This window comes from Bombus pascuorum, chromosome 11 (assembly GCF_905332965.1).
Source record: "Bombus pascuorum chromosome 11, iyBomPasc1.1, whole genome shotgun sequence".
Taxonomy (NCBI): Eukaryota; Metazoa; Arthropoda; class Insecta; order Hymenoptera; family Apidae; genus Bombus; species Bombus pascuorum.
Genome location: NC_083498.1, coordinates 1,003,440 through 1,026,101, shown reverse-complemented (window position 1 = coordinate 1,026,101; position 22,662 = coordinate 1,003,440). Strand labels below are relative to the sequence as shown.

At 39.7% G+C, this 22,662-nt stretch overlaps 1 protein-coding gene and 1 long non-coding RNA gene across 9 annotated transcripts in view; one reads left to right on the top strand and one right to left on the bottom strand.

Annotated features, from left to right (window-relative positions):
• LOC132911689 (CUGBP Elav-like family member 4) overlaps positions 1-22,662 on the top strand; it is a 571,541-nt gene that overhangs the window by 237,511 nt on the left and 311,368 nt on the right. The window lies entirely within an intron of this gene.
• Positions 18,841-21,407, bottom strand: LOC132912364 (uncharacterized). 2 transcript variants are annotated; one of them, XR_009659196.1, is made up of 3 exons: positions 19,656-21,407; positions 19,039-19,391; positions 18,841-18,945 (listed from the first exon to the last, which is right to left on the bottom strand). It is a non-coding gene; the product is annotated as an uncharacterized LOC132912364 (long non-coding RNA). The 2 variants fall into 2 exon arrangements; XR_009659195.1 differs by having other exon boundaries at positions 20,906-21,387.

Here is a 22,662-nt window from a genome sequence, read left to right as displayed (position 1 = left end):
TCGAGGCACGAGGGGGGTAAAATCAATGATGGCCTCTTGAAAATTTCACCAGTCAAAACGGTAGAAATAGTCGATTTTCTGGCTTTCTCCCGCCCGTCACTTTAAGAGAAGCGGATGCCAGCGCGTCCCTTGGGCGTTCTCGAGAACTTATAAATATCCATAAAACATCAATGCGGGATTTCCTGTAGCGTTTCACCCAATCTCTGCATACGTATCTCTTTCATTGTTGCGCGAAGGAATACACGTGGTTGTTTGGATGTCCTGTGTGTAACACATAGAATCACGGATAGATTTCAAATATGCAGAGATTGTTCTTCGGAATGGAGTGCAGCTGGGACCCCAGGGGTGTCGCGAATCCGACTAAAAAATGGATATGCGCGGAACAGAGGCGCGAACTGACTTACAGATATATCCGGTGACGGGTTGGAAAACGCGTGTAACTATGTTTCCTAAAACGGCGGCAAGAGGACAACCGTACACCAACATCCGCTCCCCGGGGACTTTCCTGCTATAAGAAAATTCGATTTCTCGCGGTCTAACTGCGAGAAACATTCCAACTCTATCACGATCTATTTGGCTGTATCAACGTGGTCGTGGCTGGTGCCCCATTAATTTCCCGGCTATTTGTGAACGGAAAAATGTCTGAGAACGATCGATCACGATAGAGCTACTTCCGCTATACAAGAAATGCTTTGCTATTTATATGCAGATGAAACACTTAGGTCGCGGAATAGAGTTTCTATACCGTATAAGTTATGTTGTTTTTATCGAAGAATTTTTTAGTGTTTCGACGATAACCTATCGTATACAATCGCCGTGCATGATATAAAACGTGTTTAAAATTTAAAATACAATTAAGGTCCAAGTAGAAATAATCCATTATAATATAGTCTACAAGCCATAAATCGAAGTTTACGTATCTTTCTTTTTTAATCTATTACGTTGGAGCTTACTCTATGAACGGAGCTCTTGTCAAAATTGCGTTACAAGCTCGGCGAGATTACGAATCCCGTCACGTAATTACAGAAACGTACGCCTCTATGGTTCATTTCCTAGGAAATCGAGTTGAAGCGGTGTAGAGCGGCGCGCACGGTCTTGTCGCGGTATAGAAATAGTGTGCGGCAACGAGTACGGGTACGGCCGTTCGCTTTTCAACGAAAATTATCGGACCATAGTGAATGTAATCCGTGTAACTGTTCCCGAGAGGATGAGAATGGAATCGAGCACTTATCGGGGGTTCAACGCCAGTTCCCCCCCAGCAGCTTTCCACTGGAGGATGGTGTCACTGCAGTTCTGCGACAACCATTCCCCTGTACATGCGCTCCGTGTAAGTGTGATAGAAAAGAGAACATCGGAGATGTGGAAAGAAATAAAAAAGGAAAGAGAAAAGGGAAAAATGGCGAGAGAAGGGTCAAGCAATGACGATCGCCAGGGGTACTCCCGTCGCACTTTTCCGACTCATTTTCTCCGTCGATATCTCAGTCTCCTTCTACGCTCGTAAATGTGAACGGCCCTTAGGCGTCGGCGTGTCTGTCGTTACCGTGAGTATAACGGAAAAGAGCATTAACGAGAAAAAAAGCAAGAACAGAGAGGAAAAATCAGAGAAAACGAACGTGAAACGTGAACCGAAAGACGTTATCGAGAGTGTGTGATCGATGTTTTACGACTGAATTTAATGGATGTCTCATATGACGAGTAATGCTCTGGGATCGAAGGTTTAAGCTGTATAGACGTGCGTCTATGAGCAAGCTTAGCAACCTGTGGGAACGATGTTTGCCAATTTATGCTCGTATAGAAGATAACGATGACAAAGATAATCAAGTATATAAACTTTAATAGTCTGCTTCCTCTCAAAGGTTGCTTTAACCATCAGTTTATTTTCTCAATTTAGATTTCATATCGCATCCAAATATAGTAAGTACGTCCCTGTCTAAATTTAACTTAGTTTCGCATCCCTCGTAATACGTACGATTATACGTACATGGTAAATTCGTTTCGCTCATACGAAAAAGGAAATACTTGGAAGTAATTCGCGTCAAACTGTGACAGCGGTAGTTTAAAAATATTAAATAGCCACCTCGATAAGATTACCTTCTATTTCATATGATCGTGCAATCGCAGTCGTTTATAGTTATATTATTTGTCATGGAATAAATATATTATTATACAACCTGGGAACGCGTTATATTAGTAATATAAAATTTTTCGATTGTATTAGTTTAAACAGGCAGAATACATTATTAGATTTTAAAAGCAATCTTTACGATATTTCTCGTATTACTTATCCCTGAAGTACCTAAATATCTGGAATTATTTCTTTCTGTTGTGATATTAAATTTGTTTTAAAATAATTGATATTTATAATTGTAAAATAAATACGCTTGACATTGAAAATTTAAGAAACGGCGAAGCGCGAAATGTTATGAAATCTCTAAACATAACTGTTATGTCCATGCAGTACTTCGGTGTTACTTGCAGGGAACAATTTATTGATATTAAAGATGTCGGTATAAAACGGATAAGCAGACTTGCTTCAAATTAAATGTAATCAAAATTAATAGAACTTTGTACCATTTAATGTATTCCATCAACATCTTAAATATAAGAAAGTGAAGAATATTCGTTTGTTATTTGTAAAAAAGGTTCAGCGATAAGAGTCGGAATGGATAAAAAAGGGAGAAAACTACCCGTTTCTTATTGCCCCAAGAATCGATAATATGTACAAAAAGAGATCGAAAACCTATTCGTGCAAAGATAATTAAAAACATATAGATGAGTTGTGATATTTGAGATTCGTATCGCTTTGTGCCGGTAATGAATACAACTGTAGAGATATTCATTTAAGGGTTAGCACGCGCATGCAAATATCACAACGTTACAGCTGCGCGTTACAGTTACAGACAGCTGTGTAATATTCTACGTTTAATAGCCCATATTTATCCACAAAGTTGGCTGGTTGTGTATATACGTATATCCTGTACAACACGAGTTACACGGATCGTCTATCTAGGATTAGGAACTGCGCTACTGGTTTCATATTATTCGCTGCTTTCATGCTGCACCGGTCGTAAAGTTTACGCAGTTACGATGACAGGTTTTCAAACAACTATCGCGCGACTGGTTGTAAAACGTTTTAAATGATTCGGAATCAGACTATCGTGACGAGAGAAACCGGTGAAACGTAATCTGACGATCGATCGGCAGGGGGTGAGAAGCAAGTGCTGCCCTCTGTGCGCGGCGTCTGGTAATGGAGTAAGAAGGGGTGCTCGATTGGACGTCCGGAAGTGACCTTGAACCAAACACCGGATATCCTGCTCGACGTCATCGTATGTCGACAAAGACGTTGACCTTTGGAACTAGTCCGCTCGTAAAATGTTGAAACATCAGATTTATCACACCGAGGGGTGACTTTTAACGTCTGTATTCTTGGTCTCTCGTTATTCCATACTAATTCGCGATTAAACGTAATGTCAACGGTTCAAAGTCAATGAACTTAGGAATCAATAACGCAAGATTGTAGTTGATCATTGGTAACTGTTTTTGAACGTTGTAATTATTTGTTATTTTAAGCGTAATAAACGTCTATTTTATCAATTTTACAGAAGAAACTCGAGTAAGAGAACTTTTTGAAGATATCAGATATATAACGATCGTACTGTCTTAATTGTTTTGTAAGGATATAGAGAAAAAAGTAAAACAAATTAAAGCAGGATATACATGTTGTGTAATAAACATATATCAGTTGCGTAATATATGTGCAAGCACTGTACACTGTACGTGGTATGTTCTACACGAATTCAATTACAAGATCCCGAGACTGATAAACACTGGCTGATAACGGTTTCCGAGCTTTTCAGCAGGGTGGCGCCACAAGCTGCAAGCTCGGAGGCTTCTACAGCTAATGTCAGCGATGCTGCCGCCTATCGGAGCTGAAACTGCAGCTCGCCCCAAATGTGCCCCGGTTAACAGTGACCAATATTTCCGGTCACGTGAAGGATGTTACCCTCAGTCGAATGAATCACTTTCTCACGTTTTCAACAAGGTGTAAATGAACTCGTTCGCTATGACTAGCTGAACAGTTTGTTGATTTCAGATCAGATAGCGCGGTGGTTGATTTATCGCGAGCAACTGCAATAACATTAACATAATAAGCAACTTTCGAATGCCCTTTAACCCGTACATAATAAAATATCAAATTCATGACTTATTAAAATTTCGAAGTTTTGCAATTCATGTTGAGTAAAATATTATAAACGTACAAGCAAAATGATTTCAACTGTAAAATCTTTCCTTTTTTTCTCTTATATTTTAATTAATTAATAAAAATTAAAAATAACCGCTATACATACCGTTTCAATAATTAATTCCCATGCACAGTACTACCACGGTTAATTAAATTGTAAATAAATAAAGTAATGCTGAATATCGAATGTCGATCAAAAATAGCTTGAAAATCGTGAAAGTAAAAATCGTGATCTTTCTTCTATATTGCCAGTTTCATGATTCAAAATGTCTTCCCTTTGCTTGGTCAACGAACGTTTTGCAATTATAAAAAGACGCGTTCCTCTTAGAACTTCATCTTCTTCATCCTTTTACCTCATGCCTCTTCGCGTTCCTTCTCCCTGCTTTACGGCAGAGAATGCAAATCGAATAGCCAACAGGGGATGAGGTAGATGAACGTGGAACGGTGCAGCCAACGGAACCGACTAGGAGAATTAAAGAGGAGAAGGGTTGTTGAACTTTTGCTCCTACTTCTTCTTCGTTATCTGTTTTGGCTGAACGCGCAGTCTTTTTAATTGCATGGCCATCTAATGAGTGAAATTCTTTCCTATGTGTAGCAATTCGCGCGACTAGAAGATGGCACCGGAGTGATTAATTTGCCGTACCGAAGACGTAACTGCGGAAAGTAAAGTACTGTATGGAGTAATTTATTTTGTTGATCTTCTTGTTTTGGAATGAAATTGAAGCATAGTATAAACAGTAACGCGAACTATTTTGATACATAAACGATACTTTCCTTCTCGGTTGTCCTTAAAGTATGCATCGTGTTTACAAGTTTTCTTTCTAAACTGTCGTTAATAAAATGCAGCTTTCTCTAATTGTGTAAGTACCTATACGTTTTGGTAAAATTAGAAAATTTTATTCGCTTCACGATTTCGTGTCGGATAAGCGAATCAAGCGATGATTGTAAGCAATACCGAAAAAAGTATCGATTCCCAGAACTCGGAGAGATTCTTGGTAGCAGAAACTTGAAAAGGACAAATAACCTACTCTCACCACATCGCTCTTGTCCTTTTCTCCTTCTGGAGTGCGCCTTTTCCAACAGACCGGTGCCGCATCTCTGAGTAATTGCGATTTAGCCGGACGCAAGTAGAGTGGGAGGACAACCGCAGACCGACGACGGCATTAAGTGCAGGAAAGAGTGAAATCGCAATTAATTACGTCCAGGACCACCCTTCTCGCCATCACCAGTGCCCATCGAAGGGTTAGTCAGAAATGTTGAAAAGGGAAGGAGACAAGACAGAAAGTCCAACAGCTTAAACGCGCTTATGTGTTCAAATGCGTTTCAAAGGACACGTGTTCTATCATGTTCTTGCACTTTCCCATCTCTGATGCGTTCTCATTATTTCTCTTTTTTTCTCTCCGTTACACAGCGTTCGATAAATTGTGCGAACTTTTACTTTCGTTACTTTTATAATTATATCCTTAAGGAGCGATACATTTACATTGTAATTACAATTATTTAGAGTAGCCAAAGAATTTTAATAATATCACTTAGATCTTGCAAACTGTATTAGGTTACTATCTGTGACTAATTAAAAACTTCAATTAGTACACACGTGCTCGATTAAAATAAAAAAGTAAGATACGTAATAGGTACACGTATGCTTGGTTGACTATCGCGTAACACGTTGAATTTAGCAGAATGGTTACTAAGTTTTGCAGTTATTGTGGTGATTTCAGAATAATCGGAAGAGAATATATGCTATCAAAATTTTGTCAAAGTTTTACTGAAACTTGTCCAGCGAATTTGCAAAGAAACCGTATTAGATTAATTCGACTGTCAGATAAATCTTCAAATGTAACTTTCATTAAAGAAAAAAAAAAAAAAAGGAAAAGATTAATTCAATACTTTTACCGAATATACGAAATAAAAAATCGTCAAGGTTCTTAATTAAAAAACCACTTTTCCCTCGACGAATCTGCTAACACTTCGTTTTTAACGGCTCTTCTTCCATTTGAACCACGATGATTAATCGACGCGTTCGAAATCGTTTCACCGACGATGATCGGTTGGTTTACTTTGAAGAGGCGACGCATACATACCTGTTAACGATGAATTCAGTGGTAGCAATTAAAGGGTTGAAAGGTCCACGAGTGCGGTAACGTGATGTAATATAATTCGTAGGCACGACTCCCTCTGCAGGACCTTCAAAGCATTCACCGGGACCAACTTCAATTCCATCTCAATCCGCTTACCTTCCCACGTGGAACTGGTCCATTCGTATTCCAAAAGTAAAAGGGGATGAAGTATTGTCGGATGGAAGAGGTTATGAGGATCGTGTAATTGGTAGGCTAGCGTGATCGATCTTGTTCGATAAAAGCTCCGTTCTTTTTACCAACTATGATATTAAAGTATGTGTATCATTGCCACGAATGATGATGTAACGTCGAAATATCGATATCGGATGGAGACTCGTAAAAAGTGAAATCGCACTACGCTTCCTTTTGTATAACCGTTATTCTAGATTCAATTTGTTGCCGAGACGTTGAGAATTTAAAATTTTTATTTTGGTTATCGTCTAATATAATGTGACGTTTTTACTTTCAAATAGATAGAGTGGAGTTAATGGAAGGTGATTTTTCTTCGTTTGTACGTTTTTACTTTGGCAAACGTCCGCGTAAGATTATCTTTAAATGCTAGCTATTCCACCATTCCGTTTGAACTTTAAAATAAATGGTCTATGTAGGAGGAGGGAAGGCTCCTTGAGTAATTCCACGTGTTCACTGAAAGTCACGTTTCCTCGAATAGGAGATAATATATACAAAACCTTATCACGACGTACACACGTCTATGCTTTGCTGAAATTTGTTGGGCTAAATAAGCAGATAGGAAACACAGTGTAATTATTAAAACAAGAAAGAACTAACATCTTCAACATATATACATTACATTTTTTTCTAATATTAATACATGTTTTTTATATGGAAAACTTTTGTATCGTGTAGACAAGAAATTTTTACTTTTCATAATGCAGTAAATGAATATCTCTGAAGCGTTAGACGAAGCTTTGATATATTTTCAAAATTTCGATTAATTCAATTTTTTTCCTTTTTAAACAAAATTTCAAACGAGTGCACATATTAAACGTCACAGCAAGATGTATCTGACTTGTATAACTAGAATACACAGGAAAAATAAAATACAGGACAAGGAAAATGGAAGGAGAGATAGAACGCGCAAGAGAATGGATTATCTACTGTCAGACACATTTTAAAATCAATATTACAGATACTGTCGTGTCCTGTAACTCTGCGTACAGGTAGCGTATTAAAAATTGTTTTGCGCATAGTCATTCGAATTGATAATAGAAATTTCAGGGAAATTTACTTCTTACAGTCCCTGATTGATTCCTTTAATTATAATATAATATTACATTTTCTTCGAAAAGATTGATTTTAGGCTTTTGTCGATACAGCAGTCCTTGTTTCTTTCAGTGAATATTATATATTTTAAAGGCGTCTAATTTTCATTTTTAAATTCTGTGTATGCATATATCTACGTAGGTGTATACTCATAAAGTCGGTTTTCTACTTGCATTCCTCCTACGTCCTAGACCAGCTCCTATGCTGATAAATCGATGATAAATGTCAAGTAGCAATCGTTTGCTCGATTGTCTTAGCGGACCTAACACTATTATTGACAGTTTCTGCGCTAGTCCTGTGAATATCTGGTAGATGACGTCTGTCTGGTCGTTCGCAAACTATATTCAGTCGCATCGATGGCAACTTCACGAAGAGTTTCGTAACAAGATTATTGCGGAATTACTAATTAGATTAAACGATCGGTAAACTCGAAGTTGTTATACAGGCTACGGATGAAGTACAATTTAACAAATTCATAAACAAATTCTATACCTGTTCGAAATTCACCCTTCGCGATATTATTACTGCATGCACAGACTTACAAGGAACGTTCAGCGATTAATTACCAAAATACACAAAACACGGTATAAGTAATTTTCGTTAACAAACTGAAGCCTTACATAATTTTGTAACAATTAATGCAAAGTCACGTTGTAGGGGTAGCGTTTGCTCTGGATGACAGGGATGCCGTTACCCCGAGACAACTGTCACGAGTTGCCGCTTAGGGGAGGCTTAAAATTAGCGACGGTTATGTGCATTCTACTGTTTAATTGATTTCCATTTTATTTCTGTCAAATTAAATTACGAATTAAAGGTTGAACTGTCCGGTTTACGGTTAAACTAGTAATAATTACTTCTTCCCTCTTTATTTATTTATTCCAATATTATCGTCTACTTCCTTTGTTTATTATACTTTTCTTCCTTTTTAATCGAATAGTTGAGGGTCGCAGCACTTCATAACCCATTTCTTTAAGAACTGCTAAACTACGTAAAGGAAATATTATAAGCTATATACTGCTACAAAATTTTGTATTCAGTATATGGTATTTAGTATTCAATAAAGCGTTCGCACAGTTCATGGAATATTGATTTTAAACTCTTCGTAGACTAGAGCATGTTCGCCTTTCTCTTTATTTCATTCGAAGCTGTGTACAATCTTTAAAAGTTTTAAAGTTTGTTTAATAGCACATGGCACGTACGTAAAATAGTTTTTCATACAACAATCCGTTGAAAGAATTTCAACTTGTGTTACATTCAAATATCAGGCTAAATATCACTAAAAGAATTTATGAAAGTTTATAAACAGAGAGAGAATTATGCTTAATATAGATACATACATATAATAAAGTCAGAGATAATTTAATACGTAATCACCTTAATTATTCATTTTTTACTATACCGATGTAGATGATTTATGGGAGATCCTCGAATTTTATTGAAATACTTAAGGAGGATAAAAAGTGACAGATAATTATCATCGATCTTTAACTATACACATTACAGAATGTGTTCACGACGCGCAAAGATGCGTACAACATCGGCCAGATAGATGATCGATATATCCGAAGGTGCGTTATCATATCTGACAACTACCTCTCTCTCTCTCGGTCCGTACATCCTCAATTCTTCTCCAACCACTGTTTCTTATCCTCCTTCCTTCATGAGCTACCTACTTTTTCCATTCTATATTCTTCTTTCCCTCCCATCGTTTCTCTTTTTCGTTCTTTCTCTACCGTCTAGTCTGTAGCTCCATCTCTGTTTTTTCTTCATCTCCATCGTTTCTCTTTGTCACCATCTCCTTCTCTCTTATTTCCTCTCAGTTCCTCTTTCTCTATCTCTCTCTCTCTTTCTCTCTCTCTCTTTCCCTCTCTCCCCCTCCCTTCCTTTCTCTCTCTGTGCAGCTTTGAGCGCCACCCTACGTTTCCATAGCGATAGGTAAATGGAATCCGTGGTGAAGCCGTTGCCATGGCGATTCGCTCCATAGCCTCACCTCAGCTCACCTTACCTCACCTCTCGCTCTGTCTCTGTCTGTCTGTCTCTCCTTCTCTTTCTCTTTCTTTCTCGTCAACGTGCTTTCATCTCTCATCCTTGTTACTCCTTCGACCTGATCAAAACGGGGTTGAAGAATCGCAGGCATCGTCTTCCCAGCCTCATATATGAACACAGCATGCCTTCAGCTTCTTACTCTCCTTTTTCTCTTCTGTTCGTTTTCTTCGTTCCTCCACTATCCTATTCGAGCTTCTTTCTTTTCCTTCACTGTTCGTTTCCTTTTTATCCAGCATAGCCTCTATTCTCGGCCTCTTTCTCACGATTCCTCCACCTCGTTCGGTTCTTCCTTTCTTTCTACTTTCAGACAGTTGGACGCCTTTCTAACGACGCGGAGTACTCACCCGGAAGGAACAACCGTAGAACTTTATTCTGCCTCCACGACGACCATCGTTTCTTCCAGCGTACGCTGGAAGGCAGATAAACAACGGCGATGTAAACGCGCCGCTCCTTTTCACTTCTGCCTCACGTCGAACCTATTACAGCACCGCCTCATGAAAGAGACATGAAGCGATCGTCCGTGGTGGCGGTCGGAAGGGCGGCTGGAAGCGTAGGGTCTTGTGTCACGTGTGTTGACACGAGTACGTTCGACGTGTTCCCGATGGATCGAACTTTAACGATTCGTTAGATTAACCTAATGCTTGATAAATCACGCTTCGAGGTATCTATTCGAATTTTCCAATGATTTCTCGATTCCGAAATTTGATGATAGCTAGATATTTGCCGGTAACATTAACAAGAATCGCAACTTGCTCGAAGACAAGAATTCATTATTGGGAATAGTAGAAGTACACATATACATGACATATATACATTTATGTACATTGAAAGCTTGAATTTGATAAGATATTAAAATATTTCACAAAAATATATGCCATTCGAGAGGTTTTCTAATACGTATTTGAAATTTAAATAGTCTCATAGTAGCTTCAAAAAGATGCAATATGTGTCTATGAAAGTTTATGTAACTTGGTTGAACACCGGTAGTTAATACAACCTACTTAATGTATATACATACAAAACGGTATAAACTTATGTCACGTTTGAACGAAATGCAAAATATATAAACCGTAGCCGCTGGAAAGGAACATAAAACCGCATCTCATTAACAATTCAAAAATAGTTTTAGAACAGCTTGGTTTAATATTGCGAAAACGGTAAACAGTTTATTATCGTACTCAGGAATACACGACGACACCAATGTTTTTCTCTTAAACAGTAATTAACTACGCTTTTAATGAGGAAGTTCAGTGGTCCGGAAGTAACAATACAGGAAGTTAGCAGTTGCAACAGATGTTTATATGCCGAACGACGTCGGAGGTGGAGGAGAAGGTGGAGTCTGTCGAGCTCTGTGTACACCACGTGCTCGTACAGTGCCTAGTTCGGTACGTAGCTGGTACATCATGTCGAAGTTAGACTGCAGGAATTAGTTGTGCGCAGCCCTCTAACGACATGACGTATACCGCAGCCAATTAGGAGTTTGAGTCGATAAATTACGCGTTTCTCGAGATACGATTATACACCGGTGACAGCGTTAATTGCCAATTCCAGGTCGCGAATCTACCATGCTGTATATCGTGTTGGAAAGCAACGTAACGGAAATCTTCCGATGAAACAACGTAACAACGATTTAACGTTCCGTGGAGGAGACAGATTCGCGACAAGACCGTCGAGAATGTATTTTCCTGAAAATAAATCGTATCCTCGTTTCAATTTATTTCTACCGGTGACAAAAGTTCAATATCGAGTAAAATTCCGAATTTCGGGATGATCGAGCGATTAATCAGTACATAATCGAGCATTTCCGACGTTTAGACGTATCTCGCTGGTATTCGCGAGTACAATTTTCCTAATGAGATATCAAGAGACGCGCGAAAGTTCCTGGGATGGCATACTTGCGGCTAATTTTCCCAAAAGACACGTTGCAAGTGCTCCGCACTCTGTATAATTTATAGGCGGTATTCACTTCAGTGGCGTGCGCTCTCTATGTTGCCCTCAGCAACTTTACTCATTACCAATAATTTGATTTGGAACTCCATTAACCATTAAACGGTGCCTGAACGACAGAGTGGATTGCACCCGTGCAATTTCATCGTCATTCGCTTGAATAGCTTAAACTTCTTTAATGGCTGTAGATCGGCACTATCAGTACCGTGCAACGAATAAGATCGATTTCTTTTTTTCCCAAAGTAATACGGAAAATTCAGTTGTACGATTACTCGAATCTTTCATTACGTTAGAAGTTGAAATTGCTACGCTCGTGTAGCTTAAATACTATTGGCAAATTTTTATTTCGTTTAAACTTTTAGAAGCTATATTTTTATAAACGTCACTAAATGACGACTATTTAAGATTTATTAAGATTATTTCAGATTATTCGTATTCTTATTTCCACTATAACGTTCGTTATTGCGTTAACTACACTGTTATACAATTAAATTTAAAATGTAGTACTTATATGTATACGATAGAATATTAGTAATTTTGCCAGAAAAATTGTCATTAATAACGGTAACATCTAGTTTTCCTGTTTACATTCAGATTTTTGATTTGCATATTATTTGAAAGAACACAAACGTTTCCTTTCGATATACGTTAATATTTTTAATAATTTACGTGTGTGGCGTAAATGATTGTATTTACGCAGAATAGTGAATCGAGCTTCGTAAACTGGTCATTATCTTTTTCTTTCTTTTCCTTTCATTCCTTCTTACTCGGTCTGCCACTTAACTAGTTCACGAACTCCTCGTCTTCTACATTTTCGCCATTTTGCTACACTTCCCTTTAATTCTTGCATCGCCCAACCTTACAAGGGATAAAGGAGCTTAACGCCCACAGACGCGTTTCACACCGTGCACGATGTCGTTAATTAGAGAGTGACAAAAACTGCAGTTTCAAAGATAATTTGCCTTGGCTGACCTTAATGTAAAGGAAACAATGCGTAATGATGTCCACTACAATTAGTGAATGCACTTTTCAGCAAACATAAGAATTTAATGTACCGAGAATAAGCTTTGTGAAAAAAATTAAGACCCGTTCTCGTGGAAATTTCAAGAGTCGAAAATTTCAAGATAAGAAGTCTTCTCCTATATATGAATAGTTATTAACTATTTTAACTATGTTAACTATTTACGTTAAATTACCTACACCTTTCGATATATATATAAACATTAAATTGACGATCACTTTTTATATTTTTGACTTAATTATTATCGTTACTAACAGAAAACTTTAAACAATACAATGTGTTCTTAGGGCTGATGAGTAACGATACACAGTGGAATTATATTCATCTCTCTTTCTTAAATTATAAAATTTAAGCATTGAACTGTTCCTTTATTGAATAATTCATGTTTAATAGAAGTTAACCGAAGAGAAGTTGTTAGGTTGCACTACAATGCACAAGTTTGAAACATCCTAGATATTTATTATCATCGGCTATTCGTCTCATCCTTGAACATCCTAAGACGATTACAGGACCTTGCACGTGTGTCTGATCCTGTCAAACTCTGTATGTACTCGTAAGCCGCTTTACCTTATTATCAACGTAGAATTATAATTAATCTGCCCTTCGGGTCTGGCGCTTGTCAATCCAGCAAGTGTCACACGAATTACTATTGCAATAAACTATGAAATTGCGACTATTCTAATTAAAATTACGACCTATCGTCAGATGCACTAACAAGTAATACTAAAAGCGACAGGTAAAAATCATATTCAAGACATTAAACAGTAATAAAATAAAAGATACTTATTATTAAACACTGTTGAGGTTATTAGATGTATGTGAATACAAAGGTATTTAAGGTAGATAAATTGTAAGGTAGAAAAAATATATTTTAAATACAAAGTTCGGAATATAATATGAGCTGATCCAAATCCGCACGCTAGCAGTGTTACCCTGTGACTGAAAAACCTTGAAGCCAACGTTGCCTGTGTACAGTTTATGGTTTGCCTTCGACGCAGTCTTTTGTCTATGCGCTGTCGATGGCTTCGGTGCTTGAGAAAATTAAAGACCAGATGTAGAGTTTTCTTAGAAGTGATGACCGCTTCAACAACCTTCCTAAAGCTCTACATCCCTACATACAATTATCTCTTCGTAAATATTTGAAGCTTAATTTCGTCAATGCCTTTCTCTTTACCATTGAAATTAATTTATTACTAAAAAGAATACTACGAGAAGACTTAACAGATCATGTAGAGTTTTTCCTTTTTTACAAGTGATAACCACTTCGACAAACACGTATAAACCGAAACGATACGGCTAGCGTGTCACCACTTTAATTACATCCATCCTGCGCAGTGCCCACCCCGTTTGCTCCACGTACCCCGTGGCTCTCATCAAACTGTTAGCGGGCTATTTTCCATGTAACGCGGCCTCTCTGAAACGTTCAGCTTCAGGTATACCTCGCGTTCAGGCATTTTCATGACGCAGACGCAACGGGCAGCTCGCGTCCCTGCCTTTCGTATATCGCATCGCGATATCGCGATATACACTAAAAGGCTTGAAAACAATTTTCGATACGTATCTTGCAAACCGTTTCTGCTAGTTCCTGTTATTTGCACGTTCGTGAAAACTCGGAATTTATTTGGAATACGACGGAAAATATCCGCTAATATTTAACGTTTCGCTCAAATAAAATACACGCGGCAATGATACAATTCGGATAACATTTCAACGATATTGTATTGCCTACTCGTATTTCGTACTTATTAAACGCGAGCTTCGAAATCGTTGCTTCACGGTAGGCATCGATTTTAAAATTAGTACCGGAAGGAGGCGATTTAATCGTACGAAGCTGATGGTGAAAGAACAAAATATGCCATTCGTTCGTTGGCTCGTTCGATAGCTTTTTGAACATGGAGTACACCGTCGTAATGAAACTAAGCAGCGATCCATAGCTCGGGTAACTAATAAGGTCTTTAATTACACGAAATTCCCGACGCATAACGCAATCGGTTGCGAACGGACGTAATGATGGCGAATAAATAGCAGCATATCCTGTAAAAAAGCTCATCCCCTTTTCGCCATACGCGTTTCCCTCCTATTCCGCCTCTCATCGACTGGTCGTTCTACCAAATAATTTTAGTATTTCGTTACATTCGCGTATGATTGGCCGATTTCGATATTAAATGCGAGCGAGCAAATAGTCGCCCGGCAGCCCACTCATCCACCCCCTGTTCGCGATCCATCTCGTACTTCCCACGTTTCTCTCCGCCTCTCCCTACCTCTAGCCATCTCTCTCTTCTCCTCTCTTTCCCTTTTCCACTTGTTCGACCCTTCTCTCTTCGTCGGCTTTCACCGTTCCTCCCCAATCATTTCGGACACCGGCATATTCTTTCCCTTTTGAGCTACTTTCATTTCGTGTATTAATTGGAAGCAACTCGAAAATTATATTCCGCTACGTTGCTTTATGCGTATCGAATATGCCGGGTTGGAATTTAATATCAAGCGTGTGCGTTTCGTGTGAGGTGTAAAAATCCGCGCGCTTCTAGCGCTTTCACACTGGCTGGGCCTCGCGATCGGCGTCGCTCCAGGCATTGCAGTTAGCAGACAGTTCGCTTTTCCGGGTCGGCTTTTTTATTTGCGAGCTATTTTTCGCGTATTTTTCGAGCTGACGTCCGAGCTGCCGCGCTATCGATCGCCCCATGCTCCCTCTCGTCCACGTAAATAGCGCGAATAACTCTGTCGATAATAAAGGCAGATTAAACGGGGACAGATCACATACCAACACTAATTCCCTGATTTTTTTCTCAATCGAATTATTGCCTTTTATGAATTCGATAACAACGATTTTCAAATGAATGGAATATCATCGTGGATACATGTGTACGATATACGATGTAGAGAATCGTGCTACCTGATGACGGGGGCCTCGTTCGTAACTCGTCACTGTGCATTCTTTTTAATTATCCATGGAATTATCTATTAATTGAACGCGATATTTCATAAAATAATCGTCCGTATGCAATTCATAAATATTTATATCAACTTGATAACGAAGTCTCGTAAACTTAATTTAATATCAAAGAATTGAGATTGTAAACGATGTAAATGTCAGTAACCGGTATTCGAAATTAAGAAATTTTGTGAACGTTATCTGAATTATTCCAAACAACCTGTTTGCTTCGTAAGTTGGTTCTCGATCAATCAGAAACTCAATTTTCTAAACGCTAACAAAGAAACGTACGACTCGATCCATTTCGCATGAACTTAGTTATGTATTCCGAGGAGGATTTCATTGAAGTACGTTGAACCATGGTTCCTCTTCGATGTATCTTTTCGCGAAGAGTTACGATACAAAGTGAGCAGAGGACTACGTTGTTAGGAAAGTTTCCGCACTAGTTAGCCAGCGTCTTTCTTGCAACCCTTTTGCGCGCGACATAATTGAGTGTCACCTGGGCATAACAAATGGACCCGTGAGGAGGCGACGCAAAGAAGGGTAGGGAAAGACAGAGGTAGAGAGACGGTTCCAACCTTCGTTGTTGGAAACCCACCCTATGGCATCGCGCCGCGTGGGTCAAGTTACTTGTGACTCGGTCCTGATTAATGGACGTACTTGTTTAACATGCTGGAGCCAGGTCGCGCTTGTCCACTAAACACCGGTGTTAATGCTTGAACGAAAATGCCACTCAGTTCTCGCGAAATTCTCTTGCCAAACGTGCTTTCCGCCGGGTATCGGATAATAACCCGAGAATTTTCAACCCACCAGGTAGTTCCCAATGATATTTTAGCGCAGGACGTATAACATCGAATACTACGTACTTACAGTATAACAAATTGTTCAATATTAGCTACAACTATGAACTTGCGGCGTGTCTGAATTAACACTTGATTTTCAAATTTTTTATCTATTTACTGAAATTGCGAAAAGATGTAATTACTTATGCATTTAACTTTTTCGATTACTCAACGGCAGCGTAATTATAATACGCGTATGATATTTGGAAAAATATTTAAATATTTTTATCTAAACGAAGAAACGACGAAATCTATGGCCAGCTTGTAACGCGATTCGATCAATTGTCAAATTGACCACGTATTCAAAGTTTGGTTTTCGTAAGAAACTCAATATAATCGTTCTTTATCTACTTGGATAAAGTTCTCAACATTCCGCGAGGCATCCGCGCATGAAAAATGTTAATAAGGCAAGTTTTAACGAGCCGAATGCCCATCTCTGTTCTACCGATCGAAGCCTGCCTTTCCTAACGCACCTTTAGCCCCTTTTGCCGGTTCTCGGCAAGTTAGTTTTTATTAATTGACTTTATTGACTTTGCCAATTTTTCTTGCTCTCCGGTTCCGAGCGAAATTTTATTCCTATCGAAGAGAAATCCTACTCTGTTGTCACAGCAAACACGGCTTTCTATAGATACGACAAATATTTTCGTTTTTTCGATTTACTCTAAACTCGATGTACGTCTTATTAAAGTTGAGCAAAGGTGATAGCCTAGTGGAGCAGCGGCAGCAGCAGCAGCAGCAGCGTTGACCCAAAACTTCATCAAAATATATAATCCGAAGTTTGTGGATCTGATAAAAAATTAGCAAAATATCGTGAGCCAGTGTCAATCAGGAGATCCGCATGGAATCGTGGATCGTCGAGGAGGTTAAAAAAACCTTCAACTTCCGAACGGATGGGCCACCACTTTTATTGGCTCCTCTCGCTAAAGGATGGATATTGCATTATCCGCTCAAACAAACCCCGGGTGGCTTCAGTCGGCTAGCTTAAAGGTGAACCGACTCAGGGTTCAGTCAAAGTCGATAATAGTCGCCGCTGAGGTGTGAGCTGTGTGGTGCTAGGTTAGGAAGGTGAAAAAGGTTGAGGATAAAGGGGGAGAATCGGAGGGTGTGATAAAGTCGTTATACGGGCGACACCTGCCCCCTGCCCTCATCCTCTTTCCACCTTCGCCCCCTACGGTTCACTCCTCACACCTCAACCTCCCCTTTAGTCCCTCTTCATCCTCCCTATTACAGGCACAATGTTAAAGGGACTCCCGACGAGATTGAATTTGCTAACGGAAAACGCGAGTGAGTGAAACGTATTTGCTTTTTATCCCTCACTCCATTGAGAAGTCTTGCACTCCTCTTCCTCCTCCTCGTTCTTGCTCCCTCCAGAACTTCGACTCGGTCTCCACCATCCGCCTCTCCTCTTTCTGCCTTGACGATCCGGCACCGAGTTTTTCCATCCAATGTGACTACCCTTCCACCACCACCACCACTACCAGATCTCCAGATCAACTCTCTGTCTCTTTCACCCCTTTACTCTTCTCTCTCTGGCACTTTCCCCCTTTCTCTTGCTCTCGTTTTTGCCTCTCGTCGCACGTCCCGACACATTTGTTCGACGTTAAAGAAGTGACTCACCATCGAAATCCCACGCAGCTGATGCGTCCTGGCACATTCTGGATACTGATGGAAGGTGAAATTTTTCCGAAGCATTTCTTCTTCCGGTTACCACTGGGAAGACGGAGCTATCGGGATCTTTATTGGTCGGCAATCGCGCGGCTTATTAAACATTGTAAATTTAAATGCCGCGAATCGATCGGTCGAATCAATTTGAAGCTTTGCGAATATTTCAGTCCCCTCCTTGCCATCGAGCAATTTCCAGGTATAGCTTCAAAACGTTCCTCTGATTTCGTCGTGTCAGAAATTCTTCGTTCAAGATATCTATCCATGTATTCGTCATCGCAAATTAGCTGATATATTACGGGTTCGAGCCAATTTCGATACGCAGCAGTAGAAATTCCTAAATCTTTTTCATCGGGACACTCGTCATAAACTTGATTGAAAAATATCTTTGTAATAACATTTTTAACCTTATTCCAGTTCCCCAAAATACAATAAATCGTTCCCCTACCATTAAAATGAAACATTTTGAGAACGTTCCATCGAGTAACGAATAATTTAAAAGTATCAAAGATATTACTACGTTAAACGAAATGAAAATTATTATACAAACGTTTACGTTTATAACGGGGAAATAACGGCACCGATCCAGAAAATGTTAGAACACTGTTTGGATTAGAACGCAGGATTTTTGATAATAGGGGAAGTACTTGGACGACATATGGCTATCCATAATCGATAATTAAAATTAAAAACTAATTTTTCATTCATATTCTACTGATAAATTTACGTGCTCTTTATTGATTGATGCTCGAAAGAGAAATTATAATAAAAAGAACGACGATCGTAGCGAATGGCAGTTTGGTCAGTCCTTCAGGAAGAAAGATCCCACATGTTTCTAGAGACACGAACTCTGGAAAATGCAATATATACACAGACCAATGTACGTGTACACAATACGTATATAATAGGAATACCTACATATATACATATATTTGATATACATACACGTGTATGTGTGTGTATGTGTGTAGTGAATGGATAGGATAAGTAGTAGTAGGCTGCGCGCGCTGGGACCGCATGCGGCAGTCGCTCGTTCTCTCCGTGTTCTGATGCGTCAAGTGCATTCAGCCCCTGTCCCCTCGCCCCTTCGCCACCCGTCCTCCCGACCTGGTATCCTCCACCATTTCCTTCACCTGGACGGACTTCTCCCTCTTATCCACGTCTCCCCCTTTCAACACTTCGCCCACCAGCATCACCAACAGGTCAATAGCGCAAGTAGGTCACGTCTGTGCCTGCCGACGCCGATGACGACACCAGAACGAATGCACTTTCACGCTCGGTGGTGGTTCCTTCCCTAAACGATAAGATTGAGACAGGAGAAGGAAGCAACGGGATGTGTTTCGGTGATTGAAGTGAATTGTACGGAAGGAGTATCGGTAGCGTATTAAAGAATATTTTGATACGTGTCTGCATCGTAAAGACGCGTGTTACTGAAAAAACATGGATGAGGACGATAGAGGAAAATTGCTCGGAACGGTGCGTCAAATCAAGTTACCGCACTGTCCAATATCATTTCGTACGTTCTTAGGAAATAAAATTTGTTGCAAATAAATGTTACCTTTTTGGATGTTGTCAATTGCGTTATCGTGCCGTTTACAATTGCGAATAAAATCTCGTTGGACGTTCGAGGAACAACAGGTATACACGGCTTGTGCAAACAAAACGTCTATACGGGAGAAAGTGTTAGAAAAGAAGGTAAAAGTGGCAAGTAATAATTAATTTCTGAAAGGCTTTCTTTTTGGAACGGGGTGCATAGTGGAAGGTATAAAGCAGGTCGAAATCGCGTCTGCTCGGTGTCGACCATGCTCCGCCCCAGACATGCACTCATTGGCGATGGCTTGCGTCGGCCTAGTGCCGCGGCCTATGCCAGAACCTGGGTTGGAAAATGCGGGGGTCGTGGGTCGTGCCAGAGTACCAACTCCTGGCACGATGCCGCGTCGTCGCGCTTGTACGAGCTACAGTTATTCGCTACTCTATGCTGCAATACCCTGTCGGGATTGCGGCCAGAGGTGGAACTAGTCGCGCCGTGTATCTTACATTTCCCAGTTGCTGTTGAGCAGAGGTTAAAGTAGCCAATTGCTTCAACCACCGATTCACCTATGCATTCGTATCACCAGGAATCTTGATTATTGTTACCTTTTGTACTCGGTCGGTTGGTTATTTTCTTTCAGCGAGTACGAAATCAAACATTGCTTTAATCTAACTTACATAATTTGTGTTACACAAGATCTCGCAACGTATTAAAGATACGTGCAAATTCTTTGTAAGGTTAGAAATTGCAATATACTATAAAAATGCACAAGTACACAAATGTATTGTTAATAGGTTCGTTTCGAGACGGCGAGATAGATAATTTTTGTATAAATTTCAGTTTACATTCTAAAGAAAATCTACTTAAGAATTCAAAATTCATCTTCTTGTGTGTCCGGCTTACGGTGATCGATTACTTTAAATGTCTACGAACGAATATTCCATTAACAAACGTTTGGAAGCTTAGTCTTTCCACATATATGTATATGCAAATAAATACATCCACCAAAACGTTCATTATACTCAACCTTATACGCATAAAACGGGAAAAACAACGAATATAAAACTTTCCTGCAACGAACAACGCTAATACATCTAGGAAAATCAGAAAAATAAAATACTGTACAGACGACTGCTATTACTCAAAGTACAAATCGATGCCAACGCAAACTGACAGATACCGAATTTTCAATAGAGAAGCGATTCACTGGTGTCGAACTTTCTAGAAATTGAAACCCCTTGGCGCGCTATTTGAAACTCATAGAAACGCGAGTTTACCAAAGAGCAGATGCTTCCGAAGTCCGTCAACCGAAGACAATGAGCGTTAAATGTTCCCGCTGGTCCACGGCGCACTCTATGAATGCAAGCATGTTTCAGTAGTATTGGCTAGGAATAGTCAGCCACGCTGGCGCAAGGCTTACGTGTACGTATACGCATACGCGGCGCTTCTGCGCGATATATACACGTAGTCATAGTAGTGCGAGTACATATTCCGACATGCGCACATCACGTACGTGATCCTGGTACATATGTACGTATGTAGCCACGTACCTACTAGATGCAGTGCTCTTGGTCGTTCTGCTACGCAGAATTCCGCTCGGCCCTATTACCTTCGATTTGTCAGCTGGCTGCAGACGATAACGCATTTCCCTAGTTCGTCCCACCTCTCGCCCTTTTCCTCTCTCTGGCTTTACGTCTCTCGCGTAGTCCCTCTGTCTGTCTCTTTCTCTTTCTCTTCACCAGCTTCCCCTCCTCTTTCACCCCTTTCGTCCTTTTGCTCTCATTTCCCCACCTCTTTCGCCCGTTCTCCTTTCTCTCTTTGTGCTCTTCGCTTTTCGTTTATGATCGTGCATCGTGCGCAGTTGCGTAATGGTTTCATTATTGAGTTACCATCAACCATGAATTTAAGTTTATTTTGACGAAATACAGGTACACTTCCCTGGCTCCAACGCGACTGTGCATAAAAGGGAAAAATCAATTTTGTTGGTTTGTTGTTTGTATCGTTCGAAGGAAAAAGCCTAACGACTCCAGTATTGAAGATACCAAGGAGTATTTTGAAAATATTATCGAAAAATACAAAGTCATTAGATGGCTTAAATATTGTCGGTCCGCAGTGTCGTGTCTTTGAAGCTAGTATGTAATTACGTTATGTAATCTTCTTAGAAAGGACAGGAAGTTTCGTTAAATTGATTATTTTATATTGATCTTGGCATCGCGTCACAAAATTTGGAACATACAACTCTTTGGCTCGATTGAATCCACGTTGAAGAGAATATTTAGCGAGGGAGCTCGCCTTTGACCTTAAACATCGCTATTCCATTTTCGTGAACGTTCTGGTCGCCGCTCATTAAAACCACAGGCACTTGACGTGAAACAGAGGGGCATTTCAAAAGAAAGGATTGGCAATCGCTGAAGAATCCGCCGCACACCGACGAACAAGAAGCTTTCTCAAAACATTTGATTCGAATAATAAATTCTCATCAGATAAGACGAATGCTGTGCGATCCAATTACTTGCAAGACGTTGAATACCTATCTCAGAAACATCCCTTTTTCGTTTTTTCCTTCCCATTCCGTCCTTTATCAATGTCTGGTCTTGTCCGATCGCTATAACTCTGGAGAATCTGTCTTTCTTTGTTACGCACCTTCTCTTTGCATCGTGACTGTGGTTTCTCTAGATGATGATCTGGCTTGAGTTTTATTTATAACTAGATCCATTGCCGTCCATGTTCGCATTTTAAACTAGACTGCATCGCTTAATAGCCAAAGCGCTGTGTCGCCTAAAGGTCGATTTACACGATACATGCAACGTTACATATCGGCACCGGTACGACCAAACATTAGAACATGTATTTTAAATAAGAACGTTCACAACGACATCCGTCACCGACTGATATCTGGCGTTGCTGTTACGCGCCGATTCGTGCTGTATAGTGTAAATTGACTTTCACACGAGAAGGAAACTAATTTCGACACTATGCGTATAGTTCGTTTCGCTTTTTTCAAAGTAAAACGCCAATTTCAGAGCGAAATGAA